We start from the raw sequence: 22,628 nt of genomic DNA on the forward strand, positions 1-22,628 counted from the left end.
CCAGGGCCAAAGAAACCATGTTCTCCCTGTGGGTGGGCTCCTAGACCAGACCACACAAGGGCAAATTCATGAGGAAAACCAGAAAGCACAGTACTTCTAAGCAGGGGGCCTAGAGCCACCCAACTTGGTGGCTGAGAGGAGCCTGTGAGCCCAAAAGGCCAGGTCTTCCACTTTCCAGAGAGGGAAGCCATGTCAACTTTCATTGTCCTCTTCATTCAGGGCCCTCCTTACACTGGGCCAGGAGCAGAATTCCACAGTCCCTGCTATCACTTCCAGCCTCTCCTCCTGAGGTTCACATCACCTGCTGATACCACAGCTATCTAAATCCTTGTGGTCATCTACACACTGTTCTCCTTTCTCAACTGGGTTCAGTACCTGACAGTCTTTTGATCTTCTCCAGCCCATGCCTCCTGCCTATGGACTTCAGTGTTCCCATTGACAACCCTTCAAATAATTTATTACCTCACCTCCTCACCTCCCATGGTCTCCATTACCTTGGAAACCATGTGACCATCACCTGAAAGCAACCTGGAACTCTTGAAAGTCCCTTCTCTGACCACATTCTCTTGGCCTTTCACCTCTCTCACTGTGTAACCCACCAGCTCAGGCCTCATTGTGACCTTCCCTGCTATCCCAGCACATCACCAATGTTCACACTTCACTTTCTTCCCTTCAAAACCTTGACTCCGGAGTCAGCATTCTTAACAATGTATTTTGTGCCTTCTATTCCCCAACCTCTGGACTTTCAACTGTTACCCAGTTCTGGCTCCAATCTCCTACTCTCGTCCACCCTCCACACGTGTGTGCACTGTTGCAGGAAGTCATAAAATCTTGCTGACTGGGTCCACTTGGATTTCATGCTCTTTAACTAGAACCTGGCCTTTTCACTAGACAATGACCATTGTCATCATCTCCCCACCCCATCCACTGAATGCATTTGCTTCTTGTTGAAGAGTCAGAAGACAGGGGTTCAGATCCTGATTCTGTTCACTGTGTGACTTTGAACAAATCTCTTTCCTCATCTGGGCCTGTTTCCTCATTTACAAAATGAGATAGACCCTCCTAGGTCTAAATCGATAACCCCAAGCTCCTCTGAGTGTTACATTTCCAGTCCGAGGGACTGGAAGTAAAATCACAGCCGCTATTCTGGATACGAGCTCGGGCAATCAGAGAACTTCTCTAGAACTCGGCATATTCCCCTGTAAAATCTGGATGGCAAACTAGCTCTCCAAGGCCCCTTTGAAGGTCTAAATTCCATCATTCTGCCACCTACCAGAACTTGGACTATCAATCATCACCTCTTTTCCCCCACCTACCAAAAACCTTAGGCCCCCATAGAACTAAAAAAGCATTCTGTGATCTCACCACCCTCTCCAGCTGCTGACCTGTAGCTTGGTCCCTTTGTCCTGACCAGCTCCTAGCTCCCAGCTCCCAGTTCTTGGGCTCCCCCTGCCCACCCCCCACTAGCTACTCCTCAGTTCCTTTGTAACCTGACCTTCCCTCAGATCCAGCCTCTGTGAGCCCTTTGTTGCAGCAGGGTAACCCCACTGTCCTCCTGATTATACTTTTGTCTTCAAGGATACTCTTCTCTCCTGGCTGAAGGCAGCGTGCTATAAGGAGAAGAGCACTGGATATGAATGTGAGATCGCTAAGCCAACCACAGAAAATGACAAACAGGAGAGAATCCAAGAAGCCTAGAAAGACCTACATGAATGAAGCCAGGAGAGCCAAGAAAACAGTAGCCACAATGACTATAACAATGGAAATGGAAAGAACAATCAGGTGAAATGGAGTACAGCTTGATGATGACACCCACCTTTGGCATCCCCCCTTCCCTCCTGCCACAGACCAAGTGCCCAGGAGGTAACAGGCTGAGCCATCTGGGACCAGGTGCCCAGGAGGTAACAGGCTGAACCATCTGGGGACCAGGTGCCCAGGAGTTAACAGGCCGTGCCATCTGGGACCAGGTGTCCAGGAGGTAACAGGCTGAACCATCTGGGACCAGGTGTCCAGGAGGTAACAGGCTGAACCATCTGGGGACCAGGTGCCCAGGAGTTAACAGGCTGAACCATCTGGGACCAGGTGTCCAGGAGGTAACAGGCTGAACCATCTGGGACCAGGTGTCCAGGAGGTAACAGGCTGAACCATCTGGGACCAGGTGCCCAGGAGGTAACAGGCTGAACCATCTGGGACCAGGTGCCCAGGAGGTAACAGGCTGAGCCATCTGGGACCAGGTGCCCAGGAGGTAACAGGCTGAGCCATCTGGGACCAGGTGCCCAGGAGGTAACAGGCCGAACCATCTGGGACCAGGTGCCCAGGAGGTAACAGGCCGAGCCATCTGGGACCAGGTGCCCAGGAGGTAACAGGCTGAGCCATCTGGGACCAGGTGCCCAGGAGGTAACAGGATGAGTCATGGCAACCAACTTGGCTAAATTTAAATCAATCCACTAGCATTTACCAAGTACCTACTGTGTGGCAGGCCCTATGCTAGGTGCTGGGGAAAACAAATATAATAAATGAAAACAACTCTGACTCACAAGGAATTTACAAGGGCAAGCTGGGGAAGGAGATGTGACAGCAAGCCAAAGGCCTCCCCAAGCCATTTGGGGAGTTAAAAGGACCTAGAAACCTAGAAACACTGGCTTGCTGCTTCCTACCTCTTGTGACTCTGGATAAGCTGCTTCACCTGTAAAATGAAAGGAACTAGATGACTTCTACCATCTCTTCTAGCTCTCAAAATTTCCTCCTACCAGTCTCACTACTTGTCTTCAGTCTTTCTCCTCCTATTCCCAAAACAGAGCAGGTTGAAAGTTTCTGGCCTGAGCCCTCTTCTCTCTTCATACTTTCGCCCTTGGCAATCTCAGCCACTCTCCTCCATTCAATAAACATCCCTACAAAGATGACTCAATCAACAAGCCTTTCTTAAAATTCAATTCTATTTTCTTCTCAGTTTTGAATTCTCTCCCTCCCACAACCTCCTCCACTACCCATTGAGAAGGCAAGGAAAACAAAGCCCATTAAAAATATGGCTAGTCTCCCACATTAGCCATGTCCAAAAAAAAGAGAAGGAAAAGAAAATACGCCTCCATCTGCCCTGAGTTCATCCGCCTCCATCTGCCCAGGAGTCCACCTGATCTCTCTCTCTCTTTGGAATCGTGGTGGGTCATTGCATTGATCAGCATTCCTGTCTTTCACAGTCGTCTTTACAATATTGCTGTTGTTGTATCAATTCAACAAGTATTTCTTAAGGGTCTGCTATGCAAGAGGCTGGGTGACGAGGATACAGAGATATCCAGGTCCCTGCCCTCAAGGAGCTTCCATTCTATCTATTCAGCCTTAATGCAGCTAACTGGAGCAGTGTCAGGCTGGAGTGAAGAAGACCTGAGTTTGTGACCTTGGGCAAGTCACCTGACTGCTATCTGCCTCAGTTTCCTCATCTGTAAAATGGGGATCATAACAGCACCTAGGATTGTGGTGAGGATCAAATGAAATAATACTTGTAAATCACCTGGCACATAGCAAATGCTATATAAATCTTACTTTTTATTAATGCTTCCCCAAATTCCAGTCCCACATCTCCAAGTGCCTGAAGGCCATCTCCATGGGGAGGTCCTGTGTGCTCAGTGTTGTATCCATAGTAGAGGATCATGAAATCCTAAGTCTCAAGATAGAACCACAGAGGTCAGAGACTAGGTCATCCTTCATTTGACAAATGAAGACACTCAGGCCCAGGCAGGTTAAGTGACTTGGCTAGGGTCACAAGTTTGGAAGGCTCACACCCTAGAGTTCAATACAGGTCCTCCTAACTCCAATGCTTACTCAATTACATTGAAATAAAACCGATACTCTAGTATTCAATAAATCCAAAGACCCCAACTCCTGGGATGAGGTCTCACCATTTGACGAAAATTGCTAACAAACTGGACAGCAGGATGGAAGTTAGATTTAGATTAACACCTCACACATTCTAACAAGATAAAGTCCAAATGGATACATGACCTAATATAAAAGGTCGCATCATAAACAAATTAGAGAAACATGGAAAAAATTACTCATCAGATCTATAGAGACAAAAATAGTTAAGGACAAAACAAAGGATAGAGAAGATCACAGAAGATATAATGGATCATTTTGATTACACACAAAAAATTATGCACAAATCCAATAAAAGGAAAACAAATAACTAAGGGAAAAAATCTTTGCAAAGATTGATAAAGGTCTCACTTCCAAGACAAAAAGGGAAATGATTCAAATTTATAAGAATAAGAGCCATTTTCCAACTGATAAATATATAACCAGGCAGTTCTCAAGATAAAAAAAACCAAGCTATCTAGAACCATATAAAAAAATCACTAGTAATTAGAGAAATGCAAAGTAGAACAATCCTGAGATTCCATCTCAGTCCCATCAGAATCACAAGCATGAGAAAAATGAAAATAAAAATGGTACAGGGACTGTGGGGAAAAAGACACATTGATGCACTGTTGGTGGAGCTGTGAATGGGTATAACCATTTTGGAAAACAATTTTGAATTAATCAGAAAATGTTACTAAACATGTGTGCCCTTTGATCCAGCAATGCCACTGCTAGGCTCCCAACTCTTAGAACATGAGTTGAGTATCCCTTGCCCCTGTCCCTTCCTTCTTCCCATTTCAGTCAGTAATTCCAAGATACCCTGCATGCTGTTTTTTCCCATCTTTTTCTTCCCCTTTCATGGCTGCAGATGAAACATTATCTTCCATATCCCTTCTCTTTTAATGGAAGATGGGATATTATAGAGCTGAATTAATCATTGTCATCCTCAATTCATAGTTGTATGTCCTCTGGCTTTAATGTGCCGTTCTAGCCATTAAGCAGAGATTCACACAATAAAAAGTTCTGACCTTGAGAAGCTTGAATGTATGCTAAGGAGAGAGCAGCATTGACAACAAAAAGGAACAGGTCTCCATGGGTACTTTGGTGACCTTGATAGTTGAACCCTGCTAGACCTGAATATCTACTTAGGCTGCATAGAAAAGGAAATTTGCTTCATGGACATGTGCTTGCTTCAAAAGAAAATTAAACCCTAGAGAGTTCACTTATTCAGTTAAGACAAAATAAGAGCTGCATATATTTATGGCCTTTAACTTATCAGTAAAAATGCTGACATAATTACAAGGTATCTTCCTCAAGCAGGTGTCAGAATCAGAATAAAAAAAAAACCAAAAGAGAACAGATAATGAAGGTCTTATACTGTACATATACTCTACATGTGGTGCCAGAAAACTGGATGCCATCAAGTGAAGAATGGCTGAACAACCTGTGATATACGAAGGTGATAAAGTATGATTTTGCTGTAAGAAATGAGTGAATAGATGTTTTCAAAAACTCACCGAAAGATTTGTATGAAACGATGTAGAGCAAGGTAAGTAGAGCCAGTTGAACAATGTATACCATAACATTGATATCACACAAATTAATCATTCTAAGGACAATTATAAGTGAAATAAGGAGACCCAGGAGAACAATTTATACACTACCACCAATGTAAAAACATGACCAACCTTGATACCAGAGGCCCAGCAATACAACATCCTATCCAGGACAGAGGGATGATATATTTGCAGGGGAGAATAAGCCATAGATATTTTTGCATACAGCCATTGAGGGAATTTATTTTGCTTGACTCTGTATATTTGTTTCAAGGAATTTGTTTTGCATTTGTTTTCTCTGTCAAGAAGAATGACCTTTGCACTAGAAAGCTGGGGAGGGGGGGGAAAGGTTAACAGGGAGTTGATATCCAAGATCAGGAGATAACAAGAGAGACGGGATACCCTTGATGAATCCAAGTCCCTGAATCCAAATGAATACTGTCCTCAGGTCCTGATAGAACTGAAAGGTGGGACAGTTGCACCACTGCCAATGATTCTGGAGAGATTATGGAGAAAGGGAAAGGTTCCCCAGGTCTGGAGAAGCAAATCTTGTCCTAATTTTCAAAAGAGGGAAGAAAACAGTCTGCAATCTACCAGCCGGAGAGTTTGACTTCTATTTCCAGAAAATGTTAAAGTAGATCATTAGGGTTAGTGAACATCTCAAGAAGGAAGTAGTGATTACAAAGGGCCATCAGGATTCTTTTGTCAAGGCCAGGTCATGCCAGATCAGCCTTATCTCCTTTTCTGATTGGGTATTAAGCTAGTACCAGAACATATAAGAATACTGCAAATAAAAGTAATACGATGAAAAGAAAGGTATCAGAAAGAGAGGCTAAGAGTTACCAATCTCTTCAAACATAAAAATGTGAAAAAAAAAATGTGGGTGTTCTATTTCAGGAAATCATAAGAACCAAATGCAGAGGGCAAAGTAAAGATTGGCAAAATGCTCAGGACACCAACAGAAAAGATACTCAAATCCAGCTTAGGCAGATATGCAGTCTTTAACCAAACTAAGAATTATGGACACAAAGATGCAAATCACATCTACAAAGCCACAATTCAATTTTGGTCTGGAAATGTAACGAAATGCTATTATGCAGTAAGAACCAACATTAAAAATTTAGAGAAACTTGGGAACGAATGGGATGGATAATTGTGAAGACTTCACAGGGTATGTCTAATGGAGTAGGAGAGGTTTGGGGATCTGGTTTTGTGATTTTGGAAGGTCCAGGCCTAGAACTGTGGGCACCCCTTCCCTCTGTCTCTCAGATGTTAGAAGATAATGAACTTCCTGTGAGCTATTTGTTCTCTGCTCCAGGAAGGTCTCTCCTCCCCCCCACCCCATTTCTTCTCCTAGACTTTCAGACACCACACAGGCAGTTGAATTCTGATAGGGAAAAACCTGAATGGACCGGATCAACCTTGGTCTTTTGTGTAGTTTTTGTGCCTAGACTGTAAGCCCACCTCCCAGCCAATGGTGAGAAGGTATAGAGGTGGGTGGGAATCTTTTTCATTAAGAGTATAAATTAAGGCAGTTTCCCTTTTACCTCGCCTCCTCCATTATGGAGGTGTGCCCAAATCTTGCAAGGTTTGTAGAATAAATTTACTTTGTTTCTCTTAAAGGTGTCTCTCCTATTATTTAAAAATCCTGTCCCATACAGGAAGATTTACAGAAACAGGGCAGAATAAAACAGTAAGAACCAGGAGTGTATATATATATATATGTATATATGTGTGTGTATGTGTATATATATATGTGTATATATATATATATATGTATATGTATATATGTGTATATATGTACATACACATATACATCTATATACTACAGTAATGTAAATGAGATCAGATTTTTTTTAATTATCAGTTTTGATTCCAGAAAACTAATAACATTTCCTTCCTCACAGAGGTGAGGGCCTACAGATGCAGAACGTTGCATTCCTTGGTCATTGTGCTACTTGGTTATAACTTTTTTTTTCTTGGTTATAAGAGAGGTTTTTATTGAGGGACATAATATGAGAAACAGCTGTAGTATAAACAAAAAAAATCAACAAAGCATAAAAACAAATAGTTTGTAACTTTGTAATTGGAACAGCACAAGATTCTTTGTCCACAACAAAAACAGAAAAAAGGTAGTGTGACGCATATGGAAAAGTGAGGGAAACTGGCCTGTAGCCTAAAATGGCTTGCTCAGAAATATAGGCCATCTCTTTTCATAAGGAAAATATAGGGATTGGAACGAGACCTGTGATGTTATCATTTTGGTGACTGACCAGAAGACCTTTTCTCTCCAGGTAGGTAGGACCTGGGTGCCAAGGTTACCTCTATCTCCACGGTGCAGCTCTGCTTCTCAAAAAAAAAGATATTGATGGTGGTGGCAGTGTTTTAATTCTCTTAGAATGAGGCCAAACTTAGCAGAGCCCTTTGACATAAAAACTGCCCAAATAACCTCAACAAGGTAAAGTTTTTAAAATGGTGCATGAACACAGAGGGAAACAAAAAATGTGTTGTCTCTTTGAAGACCAAGGAAAACAGTGGCTAAGAATTGAATGCAAAACCCCGCAGAAGATCAAAAGGAAGCAGAGGACTTTGGATGGGGATGGAAGAGAGGTAACTCTGGAAGGAGAAAGGAAAGTTTTTGTGCCTTGAACTTCTAAAATACAAAGGCCGAGGCAATCCTTCATCCCCCAGCCTAACTGAAGTTGACAGAGATATAGGGAAGGCTTTACAATGCTTATCCAGCAAAACTAGGGACCCATGCTTAGGATGGGAGGAGAGAGAGTATGTACAAAGTCTAGTTTGGGAATGATACCAGTGGGATTAAAACAGGGGATTATAAAACAGTTAACAAGCAGAATGTGGTACGCGGAAAATAAAAGCTAATTATAATGTGTAATATATAGTATGCTGAATACATACATATATGATTATAATTTTGAATATACATGAACTCACCTATAAAAAGGAAATGCATTAAAGTTTTACTTAACAAGCAATTTGGGACTATGAGCAGATTTCCCTTGATTTTCAATAATTATTATTCCATCTCATTTTGTAAAATAAAACTTTCAAAAACCAGCAAAATGTTGCCTATAGGAAACACACGTAAAATATCAAGACACATGGACACATGCGAATGCAAAGTGAGAGTCTAGAATAAAATGTATTATACTTCAGCTACATAAGTCACTAGCTATGAGACTGCAGAGAAGGGAGCAACCTGAATTAGTAGAGGGAGCTTTCTCATCCAGGGACTTTCCCATATCAGTGAAATCACGAGTCCATTCCCCCTAGCTCAAACTTCTGTTTCAGCAAATCTTAAAAATAAAATCACAATTTGCCATCACACTTTTGGACAAAGGGGAAGACAAAACACAGAGCAGTTAGCAGAGATGAACAGAAAAAAACCAATACCATGCTTAAAGGCTCCATACAATGAAACAGTACCCAACATATCTGCACCAACTACCATGGCAAATAAATACTACAAAGATAAGCTTATTGAAATGGGAAAATATGCCCAAAGGGCTAAAAAATGTTCATACCCTTTGACCCAGCAATACCACTCCTAGGATTGTATCCCAGAGATCACATAAGTGGGAAAAGGACCCATATGTACAAAAATGTTTATAGCGGCTCTTTTTGTAGTAGCAAAGAACTGGAAATCAAGGGGATGCCCATCCATTGGGGAATGGCTGAACAAGTTGTGGTATATGAAGGTAATGGAATACTATTGTGCAATAAGAAATAGGGATGATACGGACTTCATAACAACCTGGAAAAACCTACACGACATAATGCTGAGTGAGCGGAGCAGAGCCAGGAGAACATTGTACACAACCACAGATATATGGATTCTGTGATGACTAACCCTGATAGACTTTGCTCTACTCAGCAATACAAAGTACAAAGACAACTCCAAAGGACTCATGATGGAGAATGCTATCTACTTTCAGAGAAAGAACTATGGAGTCTGAATGCAGATTGAGGCACACTTTATGCTTGCCTTTTTTTTCCCCCTTTGTTTTTTTTTTCTCTTTGTTTTTGGGTTTTTATTTTGGTTCTGTTTCTTCTTTCTCATGATTCATTCCATTGGTCATAATTCTTCTTTACAACTTGACTACTGTGTAAATAAGTTCAATGTGAAGTTATATGTAGAAGATATATCGGATTCCAGGCCGTCTTGGGAAGGGGAGAGGGGGAAGAAAATCTGGAACTCAAAATTATGTAGAACCGAGTGCTGTAAACTAAAAATAAAAAATCTCAAAAAAATAGGAAAAGACCTGGAAAGTATGAGGGAACTTTTTTTATTTTCCTTTGATTAATTTTTATTATTTGGGGCTTAGGGCCATTCTTCCTGCAATTTTTGGTTAACTGAAAGCCCATTTGCTGTTAATATTAACCTCACCTGACCAAAACCTGACTCATGGAATAATACTGTAACGGGAAGATTGTTGGACATTCCTCAGATAGAAGCCAAAGGGGAATATGACCTTCCCAAGAAGAATCCCAATTGTGCTCAATTTCTTAATTACCTTGAGCATTGTGAACTCTCTAAATGCACTTTAATCTGTAACCTGACTTTAGTTTACCTACAGAGTCCATTTAACTAGGTTTGTTTCCTTAGGGGATGTATGAGATTATGACTCTGCTTAACTAAGTGTTGTCAACTTTTATGACATTGAAGGAAGTATGGGATTATAAATCTGACTTTTTAAACTGTTATGGCCTAAGGGGATCAGTTCTGTCTCTCTGATGGAATTTTCTCTTATAAAAGCTTGTCAGAAAATCCTAGTCGTTCATTTGTTTTTCTGAAGCCTGAACCTGTGCTTAAACGTAATAAAACCTAGGTTTTTACCTTTATAATTTCTATATCAATAGATTTAATTTGGCAGCAGTAACATAAACTCAAAGAAGTGCTATTTCTTCCATAACAAATTTGGTGAACTATGAAGGGACAGGCAGTAAGGTTGCAAAGACTGGGGCTTCCACTTCAGAAGCTCTCCTGTGAGTACAAGGTTATATTTACCTTAGAGATTTTGAAGGGGGAAAACCCAGACAAGCCATAAAGGCTGTGGTCCAAAATCACAGAAAAGGAGGTAAATTTGTCTTCTATGTGTGTCCTGTGTACTTCTATGTATCATTCTTTACTTTGTTTTTACTTTTCATCTCTTGCATTTGAACAATCGGTCTGTTAAAACTTTTGGGGTGCTTAGTCTGGTGGCTGCCCAGACATTCTGATGAGCAAGCCTCTGTGATTCAAGTGTCTAACACAAGGGCTGGATTGAGAAATTCTGGCTTTTAACAGGCAGGACAAGGCATTTTCCCCCAAAACCTTGTGCCTTTTTTGCCTCAATATCTTGCGCAATTTTTTTTTCCTTTCTTTTCTGTAAGTACAGAAGCAAGAGACTTGTCTGTATGTTGTGGCCATTGTCTCCGAGGGCCAGGCTGATAAGTGGGAGGTCTAAAATGAGATCATTTGGAATGGTATAAACAGTCAGTTGGCATTGGTCAGACATTTTGGAAAGATCTCAGTGGCACTGGTCTGGTTAAAAAACAAAATTGTAGTAATTTAATCAGAGATCCCTTTTCTGGCCTGGTTAAAATTGATCACTGGGTGATTATATCTGGTTGTAAAAATATATCTTTGACATACACTTCAGTGTCACATGAAGGATCAGTCAGAAATCATGTGGGATCTCATTCTTTCAATTTATTGTCTTATTTATCTACTTTACAGTGTTGTTACCACCAACAACAAAGCTTTGGACTGAGAGAAAAATGCATTTTAAGAACTGGAAATTGAAGGGATGCCCATCAATTGGGGAATGGCTAAACAAGCTGTGGTATATGAATGCAATGGAATACTACTGTGCTATAAGAAATGATGAACAGGCAGACTTCAGAAAAACCTGGAAAGACACATATGAATTGATGCTGAGTGAGGGGGGCAGAACCAGGAGAACAATGTATACAGTTACAGCCACATCGTGGGATGACTAACTTTGATAGACTTGGCTCTTCTCAGCAATGCAAGGTTCTAAGAGCCAAAAGGCTCATGATGGAAAATGCTATCTACATCCACAGAAAAAATTACAGAGTCTGAATGCAGATCAAAGCATACTATTTGTTCTCTCTCTCTTTTTATTTTTTGTTTCTTCTTTCTCATGGCTCATTCCATTGGTTATAGTTCTTTACAACATGACTAACATGAAAATATGTTTTATGTGAACGTATATGTACAGCCTATATCAGATTGCATGCTGTCTTGGGGAGGTGAGAGAGGAGGGAAGGGGAGAAAATTTGGAACTCAAAAGCTTCTGGAACTGAATGTTGTAAACTAAAAATAAATTAATTAAAAATACATCTTGAGGGGTTCAGTAAATTGATTTCAATGATTCTGATTTGGTAGAAAAATTTGGTTCCAAAGTCATTCTTCTTTTGGGTTTCTCAGATTCTGGTTCAAATATTTCTGGTTTTAAAAAAATTTCATGCTAAAGTATGGGATCTAATCAGTCCCTTTCTCCTAAATACACTCTTACAGGTTGTCTCCTGGCGAATTTGGAAAAAAATTCCTTTCAAGGAATTCAAATTATCTGAAGCTCAGTTTTTTTTTTTATCTTTGTGAAAATGTTTGGACAGGATTAATTTCAGGGGATAAATACCCTTGGTCCTGAGAAAGATCATTTGATTTTAACACCCTGCTTGGGCTTAGATTGGTTATAGAAAATTAATACCTTTATTGGCACATTTGGGCAGACACTGAAAATCAAAAATTCTGCCTTAAATCTGAAAAACAGATTGTCCAATGATCGTCTTTGACATCTATCTCTACAGATGGGCTTTGATGATCAGAAAACTCCACTTTGTTATATAATGGTTGAGTTAGGGTCCTAGCCCCAACTTACCCCCTAACTGTTCCCAGGAAAATGGGTGGAAGAATAATAAACTGCAGCCAGTTTAGGGAGCTTAGCATGGTGGGGAAGACTATGTATGTGGATGCCACTTATTTGGTATCAGCCTCTTCTAAGTGGCCTGCATGGTTATTTTAAAAGTTAAAATCTTACATGAGCTGAAGTTAATTAATGAAGTTTCCTACCTAAAACAGTTCATCCTGCTTTCTGTGATATTCTACAATTCTGATGCTAAGTTCTTCTTGATTAGCAAGGACTTATTTCCACTGACTCTTTGATCAAACTTTCAGTGGGAGATAGAGAAAGACAACAAGATGACCTTCTCAATCTTCTCAATCCTGGTCAGGTTCAGGCGCAGAGACAGGTGCATAAACAAGAAAAAAAAAAGAATTTATGGCACTGTAAACTAATTAGAACCAAAATTTGTAGCTGAAATGTAAATTTGTTGTTCAGTTGTGACTGACTCTTGGTGATTCCTTTTGGGATTTTCCTTGGCAAAGATACTGGAATAGTTTGCCATTTCCTTCTCCAGCTCATTTTACAGATGAGGAACTGAAGCAAACAGGGTTAAGTCACAGAGTTTATAAGTGTCTGAGGCTGAATTTGAACTCAGGCCCTCCTGACTCCAGGCCTGGCACTCTATCCACTGCACCACCTAGCTGCCTCAATTTTTTTTTTACATTCACTGGAAATTTACTGCAAATTTCCAAATTATGATTTGAATGTTTTTGTAAATTCTGAAATATCTTAGTGGATTGGGGGAAGGGGATGCTGCTCCCTAGGACTAAGGTATGTGAAAACAGTACTTAAGACTTCTTTTTTGTCATGTTCTCTTGGAGGGAGATAGAGTCATTGTTTTAGTAGAAGGTGATTTCACCACCTAGACAATACTAAGAAAGTCTTAAAGCAAAGAAAAAAATGGTTTGCAGTCTGTAGTCTTTAGGCCTTGTCAGGTGAAAAATTCATCTTGGGGGGGATGTTTTTACCTTACCACTGTATTTTCCTCTGTGAATGATTTAACAGAACTTAATTGTTTAGGAAGGAAAGTCACCTAAAAGAAATTGAAATAGACTGTGCAACTCAAAATGTAAAAGTTTTGCAAATAATTAGTGTGGTATGAGAAAATCTGTACAGGAGAGATTCAGGGGAGTGTTAGCTTGGGATACAATTGGGAAATAAAGATAAGATAGATTAAAAAAGGGAGTGAGGGTAAGTGAAGGGCCAAATCAGAGGGTTAAAACAGAGAGGAAGTTTTGAAGTCCATAGGTCTTTGATACTCAAAGTGTACTGGAAGAAAAGAGAGAAGGTTTAAGCAAGCTGAGAGGAACTGGGTGGAAAGTTAAGGAAAGTTGGAGTCTGCATTGAAATAGTGTGAATGGCTTAAAAGTTAAGGATTTAGAGTTTAGGAAAGAGAGGTCTGATTTATAAGAAGGATGAGAAACTTTTTATGCCTGTAAATTTGTTGACACCACTGACAATATTCTATCAAGTTACAACATTTACCAAATGGAAACTATAGTCATAAATTTGTAGCATGGAATTGAGTATGCCATACTAAAATGCTGTCTTTGGAGTACCATTAGAGTGGTATGTGGTATGTGGAGGATGTACAGTCATAATATTATGTTTATAATTTCCATATTTTAGAAGAGCCTCGTGGCCCCAAAAGAGGGGGATGAGAAAGTGAGAATACTACCATAAATCTTTGGAATCGAGCTAACTGAAAGCAGAAGGCTTTACCATTTGGGATGCTGGCAGCTGATGGTCCCTGGAAAAACTGAAATTTGAATGATACCATTTGTGATTATAAATCCAGATTTGATTTGATTGAGTTTGCCCAAAACTAAATTATAGTGTGGCCTCATTTAAAGTGAAATGTATTCTTCTATTTGGATAACTGTGATGTCTGATCCTCACGTTTGAAGACAAAATATACTTGATATTTGGCATTAAGGTAACATGTTTTAGAAACTTCGTGAATAAAAATTAAAAGTGAAAGATGAATTTTAAAAGAATTTAAAATGGAATTATTATTAAATGAAAAAGAAAAGAATTACTCTATACTGGGGTTTTTTAATGCAATTAGTATAGAATGACAAATTGATAGATGGATGAAGTGATTTTCTATACAAGATGATTCAGAACTGCATTCAAATGAATTGATGTTACTCGACTGACAATAAGTTTTGTGTTGTGTTTTAAAAATCTATAATATTGTTTGTATTATTGTTAGGCTTCTAATTTTTCTTGTACCGTTATTTGGGGAAATCATTGTATACAAAATGCTGTGAATTTGAAAAATGATAGAGTGACGTAATTGTATCCTTAGGAAATTTACTTCTCTTTTAAATTGGATGCTGTTAGATTATGAATTCAGCTGTTAAAGAATGTGGTTACGATGTTTAAAAACTGTTGAGTATTTAAGTGAGTACATTTTTCTTTAAAATGAATAATAATATATAAATTATATATAATATTATATAACATATTATATAATATATAATAATGATAATGATAATAACTTACTATTTGAGAAAAATACGATAGATCTTGTAAATCCTCCCCATCTGCAAAGTTCTCTGGGGACTTACCAGGCTCCTCAGGACCTTTTATTTGGGCAAAGTAATAAAATCTTATCAGTCTTGCTGACAGCATGTTGTGACATTCTAAAGTAATAAAGTGTTTTAATGAGAAACCTCTCAAAGTATCTCTCAGAGCTGAAATGACAGGGCTTACAAGTTTGTTTTATAAAGAGAGATTTTTATCTAATAGATTGTTTGGCCATTGCTGTGAAAATTATGAAAGTGCACCTGGCATAGTATATGTTGAAGTTATACCTTTAAAACAACTTAGTCTCAACAGATTCCACATTTCAAGATTATTTTTGCCTTAGGGGTTACTATGCAATACCTTAAAATATGGATATCTTTCACCATGGAAGCTTAGAGTGGCCACCATTTTTCTGTGTTTTGAGTGAACTATCACATATTCACTGTATGTGTGTAATTACAGAATGTGATTATTTTCTTAATTTCTAATGATTGATTTCTGCTCCAGGATGAATTTAAACTAGAAAGACAGAGTAAGATAAGGCCTTGTATGTGCTTATTGTTATCTGTTATTGCAACATGAAAAGAAAATAATAACTGTACCTGGTCCTGAACCGTGATTAGGTAAAATTTCCTGCGACTGTATTATGATATTGTTGAATTTTGATTTCAGGTATAACTGTCTGAATTATCATTAATTCAGTAATCTACCAGTCAAGGGACATGCCATGAGCTGTTCAAAGGGAGTGCAATCTGAGAACTGCCATCGGTGGATGTCTGTGCCTGGAAAGGTTGAGAGGACAGCCTTACAAAGATAATAGCAGGAGCCTTTCTAAACAGAAAAATTTCCTACCTGGTTAATCCTGAGCCTGGTTTATGACATACTGTGAATAACGTTGATTTTTTGCTGCATGACTGGTTGTTACAAAATAAAGGTTAACTATGACTCTTTCCTAGAATCAAACAGAGGTAAGGAAGCTTTATCCTGTTATGCTTACATCAGGTTGGTCTGTGCCCTTGAAGGGACAGTCTTGATAATGCTACAATCATGTCTCTCCTTCCTTTCATAATGAATTTCTATAACCAGGGCAAATGAACTGTAGAAGTTGGTTGTTTTTTTTCTGGATGAACCTTGTTGCAATACTCAAACATCTCTGAGTTACTACAATAGGATGCAAGTATAAAAGACCTTGTTTTTAATTTTACTATTCTGAATTTGTGTTTGCTATTTGTTTTAACTTCCTAGGCTTGCTATACACATACATATATACATACATACATTTTTTTAAAGAAAGAGAGAGGACAAATATGTGATATGATAAAGAGGTAAAAGTTTAAAGTTTCAAATTTTATGCAAAAGTTTTCCATTTTAATGGAGTAGTAAAGTTCACTTTGAGAAAAGCAGCAAGATTAGACTGTTCTCTAATAACTAGAATATATATGATTAGATTCCAAATGTTTCTATTAAGAACAATGACAAAAGGACAAGTATACATGATGTTCCTGGATTGGTGGTGGTGTTTTTTTGATTGATCCTGAAGGTATAAAGAAAAAGACTGAAAAAGGAGAACAAAGCAATATATACAGATAAATTTTTAAGTTTTTTTCTCTCTTCTTTCCCCGCCCCCACCCAGGATATACAAGCTTTGGTAATGTTTTAATAATAAGTTCTCAAAATTGGGATTAAGGATTTTACATATAAAATTGCATTAACAATTGTAAAGAAATTTTTAAAATCTATTTTCCTGTTTTAAAGTCTTTGATAATATTAAGAGACAGAAGGGATCATTTTCCAAGTCAGGCCCTCATGGACCCTTTTTAAAAAGATTCTTCCTTTAGTCCGTAAAGTAGCATTATCCACATAAGGTACACAGTTCAGGTAGAAAGGGCAGGTGGTATGTGAAGACTGAAATTCTCTGAACTTTTGGGGGGAATTATGGGTTCCTAATTTTAAGTGATTCTTACAGCTCTGTTGTAAATAAGGTTAGCTCCATAAGATTTGAACTGGTTTTCACCATATGAACTAATTACTGGAAGGCCAAATTTAAGAAGTCGTATTAGGTCTTATTGAATTGTATTAAGTCTTTTTACTAGCAGCTTTTAGTAGCATTACCTAGGGAACCTCTGCAAGTCATTTGGAACTAGAGACATGTATCTGCTAGGAGGAGCTCCTCCCCAGAACTGCCCTGGGAATGAAGCCCATTTCAGAATTTCCAAGGGAAAATGTTTCCTAGATCAGACAGCGACATGGGACAGCTAAAATGCAAGATGAAATATGCTGATTAAATGGACATTTGGAGTGGGTTAGCAGGGACAAGCTGGATCAAGGAGACCTCATGTTACTCAATATTGATGATTATTATCGTATTACACCTGCTTTAATGTTTTCTGATGCTTATGTTTGCCTGCAGATGTATATGCCCAGATTCTAATGTGAATACACCAATTTATAATATGTATAATGAAAGAAAGATATTGCAGACCTCTCTATGATCAAAATGGGGAAAAAAATGTAGGAATTTTTTATTTCTTTTTATTAATTTTTATTATTTGGGGCTCAGGGCCATTCTTCCTGCAACTTTTGGTTAACTGAAGTCCATCTTCTCACCTGACCAAAACCTGACTCATGGAATAAGCGTGTAAAGGGGAAGGCTGGTTGACATTTCTCAGATACATGCCAGAGGGGAATCTGATCTTCCCAAGAAGAAGACTCCCAATTGTCCTCAATTCCTTAATTATCTTGGGGACAAGATAGGCAAGGAGTAAATCCCTTTGGGATATTATGAGCCCTCTAAGTGCAGTTTAATGTGTAACCTTACTTTGGTTTAGCTATAGAGTCTGTTTAACTAGGCTTATTTCCTTAGGGGATGTATGAGATTATGTCTCTGCTTAATTAAGTTTGCTCAACTTTTATGACATTGAAGTATGAGATTATGAATCTGTCTTTGTAAGCTTTATCACCTAAGAGGATATACAAATATATAAAATAATTAGTTCTCTGTCTCTCTGATGTAATTTTCTCTATGAAAGCTTGTCAGAAAATTCTAATCTTGGTTCAGTGTTATTCTCCCCGAAGCCTGAATCTGTGCTTAAGTTTAATAAAACTTACGTTTTTCTTACCTTTATAATTTGTGTTGTGGTAGATTTATTTCAGCACTAGAACTCAAAGAGGAGATATTTCTCCCAGAACAAAAGTAAGAGAGGGTCTACGGTAGACCTATAATTTCATTGGGAAAATACTCTCCAATGCATGCCTGTACCTTTTATGCACTAAGGTAAAATGACTTGCCCAAGGTCACACAGCCAGCATATGTAAGAGGTTAAGTGACCTTCCCATGGTCACACAACTAGTTAAGGGCAACTGAGGAGTGGTCAAACAGGTAGGAGGCAAATGAGGAGAGTAAAATATTGGAACCCTCGAGAGGAAGGCCTACCCAGGAGGAGAGGGTGGTTACAGTGTCAAATGCAACTGAGAGATGAAGAAGGATGAGGTCAGAGAAGAGACTATCAGATTGAGCAATTAATAGGTCATTGATACTTTGGGAGGTCCCTTCCATCTCAAAATCCAGCTGCCTCTATATGGAGTCATATACTCCCCAACCCTCTAGGGTTCCCTTGGCTCAGACCCTTCACCACCACTACCATGGCTGAGGAGCCCAGTGGTTCTCTCCTATATCATCCTCCTCCTCTCTATGCCCAAATCCTTAAGAGCTGGAAAGGGCCTCAAAAACCACTTAAATCCGGGGCAGCTAGGTGGTGCAGTGAGTAGAGCACCGGCCCTGGAGTCAGGAGGACCTGAGTTCAAATCCAGTCTCAGATACTTGACATACTAGCTATGTGACCTTGGGCAAGTCATTTAACCCCAATTGCCCTGCATCCCTCCCCCCTCAAAAAAAAAGCCATTTAGTCCAATTGGTACCTAAATGACAATCCTCTCTAGGATGTCACTGAAAAATGGTCATCCAACCTCTACTTGAACACTATCAATGGTGAGAAACTCACTACTTCCCAAGGCAGATAAATGAATAAACTGAAAAAGGATAAGAGGAAAGAGAAGAAAGGATAGCTGAGAAACAAAGAGGTGGACAGTGTATAAGAGGACAAATAAGTTCAACTACAGGGCAAAGTTCTCAGGGGACAAAAGAACTAGAACTATATGTAGCCCCCCACCCACCCACCCATGCCAGCCCTGCTAGGGGCAGCTAGGTGGCGCAGTGAGTAGAGCACTGGCCAATTCAGGCTCAGACACTTGACACGCTTACTAGCTATGTGACCTTGGGCAAGTCACTTAACCCCAACTGCCCTGCCTCCCCCCCCCCCCGCCCGCCCCGGGCAAAAAAAAAAAAAAGAGGACTTTACAGTTTCCCTTCCTGTGCCTGAGAACCTGCTAAAGAGGGCATGGACAGCAGGGACATTCCTGACCTGGAGTCCTGACAAGTAGAGAAAGGGCAGATGCAGGGCTTTCCTTGCCTGAACTTCCTTTGTCCTTTAAGATTGCAAAGAGCTGGAATGGAAACCCCTCCAACCAGTCTTAAAGGTCAGAGGTCATTTGGCCTAAAACTCTCTTCACTGATGAAATCCAATGGCCCCAAGCCAGGAAGAACCCAGAGGAAGAACCTAGGTGAGTCAGGGTGAGCATTGCCCAAAAGGGCAATGGGGGCAGAGCTCAGCCCTGGCCCAAGGCCCAATTCAGGAACTAAAGCAGGAGAGATGAAAAAACCAAATAAGACACTGACCAGCATAAAAATGATCAGAAATCTAGATATCCCCAAAAGGAGAGAATAACTCTATCAACTCCAAATTGAGACCCAAAGTTTCCTCCAGAAGAACACAGAAAAAATGAAACAAGAGGTAAGCAATGAAATCCAAGCTCTGGAGAAAAGTAATAGAAGGAAAAGTAGTAGGAGAGAAAAGTGGCCAATCCTGGCCCAGAAAGAGTATCTGAGAGCCAAGGGAGCTCAGTGTCTCTGTGAGACAGCAAGAAACATTCCAACAAAATCTAAAGATTGACAAAATGAAGAAAATGTAAGCTAGCTGATATCAAAAACAATTGCCCTGGAAAACAGGTCAAGAAGAGATCATTTTAGAACCATCAGAGTCCCTGAAAGCCACAACCAAAAAAAGAGGCTGAACATAATATTTCATGAATCATAAATGAAAACTAGCCAGAAAGCCCTAAAGGAAAAAGCCCAGGCATACAGCCCAAATGCAGGGTGGACCTCAAGGAAAAGGTACTTCAAGCAGCAGAAAAAAGTGGTTCAAGGGGCAGGTAAGTAGTGAAGTGGATAGAGCACTGGCCAAGGAGTCAGGGGGAATGAGTTCAAATCTGACCTCAGATACTTAACACTTACTAGACCTCAGATACTTAACACTTACTAGCTGTGTGACCTTAGACAAGTCACTTAACCCCAACTGCCTCAAGGGGGAAAAAAAGTGGTTCAACCATCAAGAAACCACAATCAAGATCACAAGACCTGATAGGTTCTACTCAAAATGTGAGCTCTTAGAAAAGGCAGAAGATACAATCAAGAATAATTGACCCTGAAAAGGTAGAAAAATGGGCCCTCAATGGGATACAGGCCTTTTCAAGAAGAGACCAGAACTCAGTAGGAACTCTGAACTGAGAAGACAGGAATCCAGAGAAACCCAGTAAGATCTGCACAATTAGAAAGGGCTATATGAGAATGCAATGCTAATGTTCTAATGGGGGAAACCAGGTGGAGAAACAAATGGCCCTTCAGAACTTTAGTGTCTTCAAAGGGTAGAGAGGGAGTTTAAAAAAAAAAGGAGGGGGCGGGGCTAGGGGTGAATTGGTTCTATTTTTCTTTTTACATTTTAATTTATTATTTGTTTTTAGCATTCTTTTCTTTTTAAATTTTGCTTTCCAAAATCTCTCCCTCCCATACCACCCATCCCCCAACCACTGAGAAGGCAAGCAATATATCAGTTATATGTGAAATCATGCAAAATATATTTCCATATTAGCCATATTTCAAAAAAAATCAAGAAAAATAACAAAAGTGAGAAAACTATACTTCGATCTGCACTCAGAGTTCATCAATTCTCTCTCTGGAGGTGGGCAGCATTTTTCATCATGGGTCCTTTGGAATTGCCTTGGATCAGAGTAGCCAAATCTTTCACAGTTGATCACCATTACAACATTACTATTAATGAGCATAACGATCTCCCAGTTCTTCTCACTTCTCTTTGCATTAGTATATACAGGTCTTCCCATGTTTTTTTTCTGAAATCACCCCCCCCCCCCGCTTATCATTTCTTATAGCACAATAGTACTCCATCACAATCATATGCCATAACTTGTTCAGCCATTCCTCAATTGATAGGCATCTCCTCAATTTCCCATTCTCTGCTATAAATATTCTTGTACCTATAAGTCCTTTTCCTCCTTCTTTGATCTCTTTAGGATACAGACCCAGTAGTGGCATTGCTGGGTCAAAAGAATATTCCCAGTTATATAGCCCTGAGACTAGTTCCAAATTGTTCTCCAGAATGGCTAGACTTATTCACCATTCCACCAGCAGTTCATTAGTGTACCCATTTTCCCTTCATCCCTCCAGCATTTGCTATTTCTAATAGGTTTCAGGTGGTACATCAGAGTTGCTTCAATTTGCACTTCTCTAATCAATAGTGATTTAGGGTATTTTTTCATATGACTATAGATAGTGTCATTCCCCCCCCCCAATCACTTCCTTGGTGTGGTAGAGGGGCTTGCATAGTTCAGTGAAAGTATGAGCTATGCCATGTAGGGTTACCCAAGATAGACAGGTCATAGTGGAGAGTTCTGACAAGAGGTGATTCACTGGAGAAGGAAATGGCAAACCATTCCAGGGCAAGTTTGGCCTTGGAGTACAAAATGAGGCAGAGCAGAAATTAATAGAGTTTTGTCACTGGTCACAACAAATACTCTTTTCCAACAACCCAAAAGGTGACTGTACACATGGACATCACCAGATAGTCAATATGGATCAGTTTATGTCCCAGTCCTAAAGAAGGGCAACACCAAAGAATGCTCAAATTTCCCAACAATTGTGCTCATTTCACATGTCAGCAAGGTTATGTTTAAGATCCTGCAAGCTAGGCTTCAGCAATATGTGAACTGAGAATTTCCAGAAGAGCAGGCTGGTTTTCAAAGAGGCAGAGGAACTAGAGACCAAATTGCCAACATTTGCTGGATTATGGAGAAAGCAAGAGAATTCCAGAAAAATATCTACTTTTGCTTCATTGACTGTGTGGATCACAACAATATGTGGCAATCCTCGAAGAAATGGGGGTACCAGATCATCTCCTAAGGAATCTGTATGTGGGCCAAGAAGCAACAGCTAGAACCAAACATGGAACAACTAATTGATTGGTTTAAGACTGCCAGGCTAGATGAATCAAAAGCTGGAATTAAGGTTGCTGGGAGACGTCAACAATCTCAAATAGAGAGGACAACACTGATGACAGAAAGTGAGGAGGAATTAAGAAGCTTCTTGATAAGGGTGAAAGAGGAGAGTGTAAAAGCTGGCTTGAAGCTGAACATCAAAAAAATGAAGATCTTGGCAACTGGTCCCATCTTTCCTGGAAAACACTACAGACAGTGACTGCAGCCATGAAATTAAAAGATGCTTGCTCCTTGGGAGGAAAGCTATGGAAAATCTGGATAGTATAATAAAAAGCAGAGATGTCACCTTGCCAACAAAGGTACTTACAGTCAAAGCTATGGTTTTTCCAGTAGCAATGTATAGCTGTGA

General features: G+C 39.7%; 1 protein-coding gene across 1 annotated transcript in view; it reads right to left on the reverse strand.

Moving 5' to 3' along the window:
* The window catches only part of MPP1 (membrane palmitoylated protein 1), a 72,741-nt gene that overhangs the window by 37,050 nt on the left and 13,063 nt on the right, over positions 1-22,628 (reverse strand). The gene's annotated exons all lie outside the window — the stretch shown is intronic.

This window comes from Trichosurus vulpecula (assembly GCF_011100635.1).
Source record: "Trichosurus vulpecula isolate mTriVul1 chromosome X unlocalized genomic scaffold, mTriVul1.pri SUPER_X_unloc_2, whole genome shotgun sequence".
NCBI lineage: Eukaryota > Metazoa > Chordata > Mammalia > Diprotodontia > Phalangeridae > Trichosurus > Trichosurus vulpecula.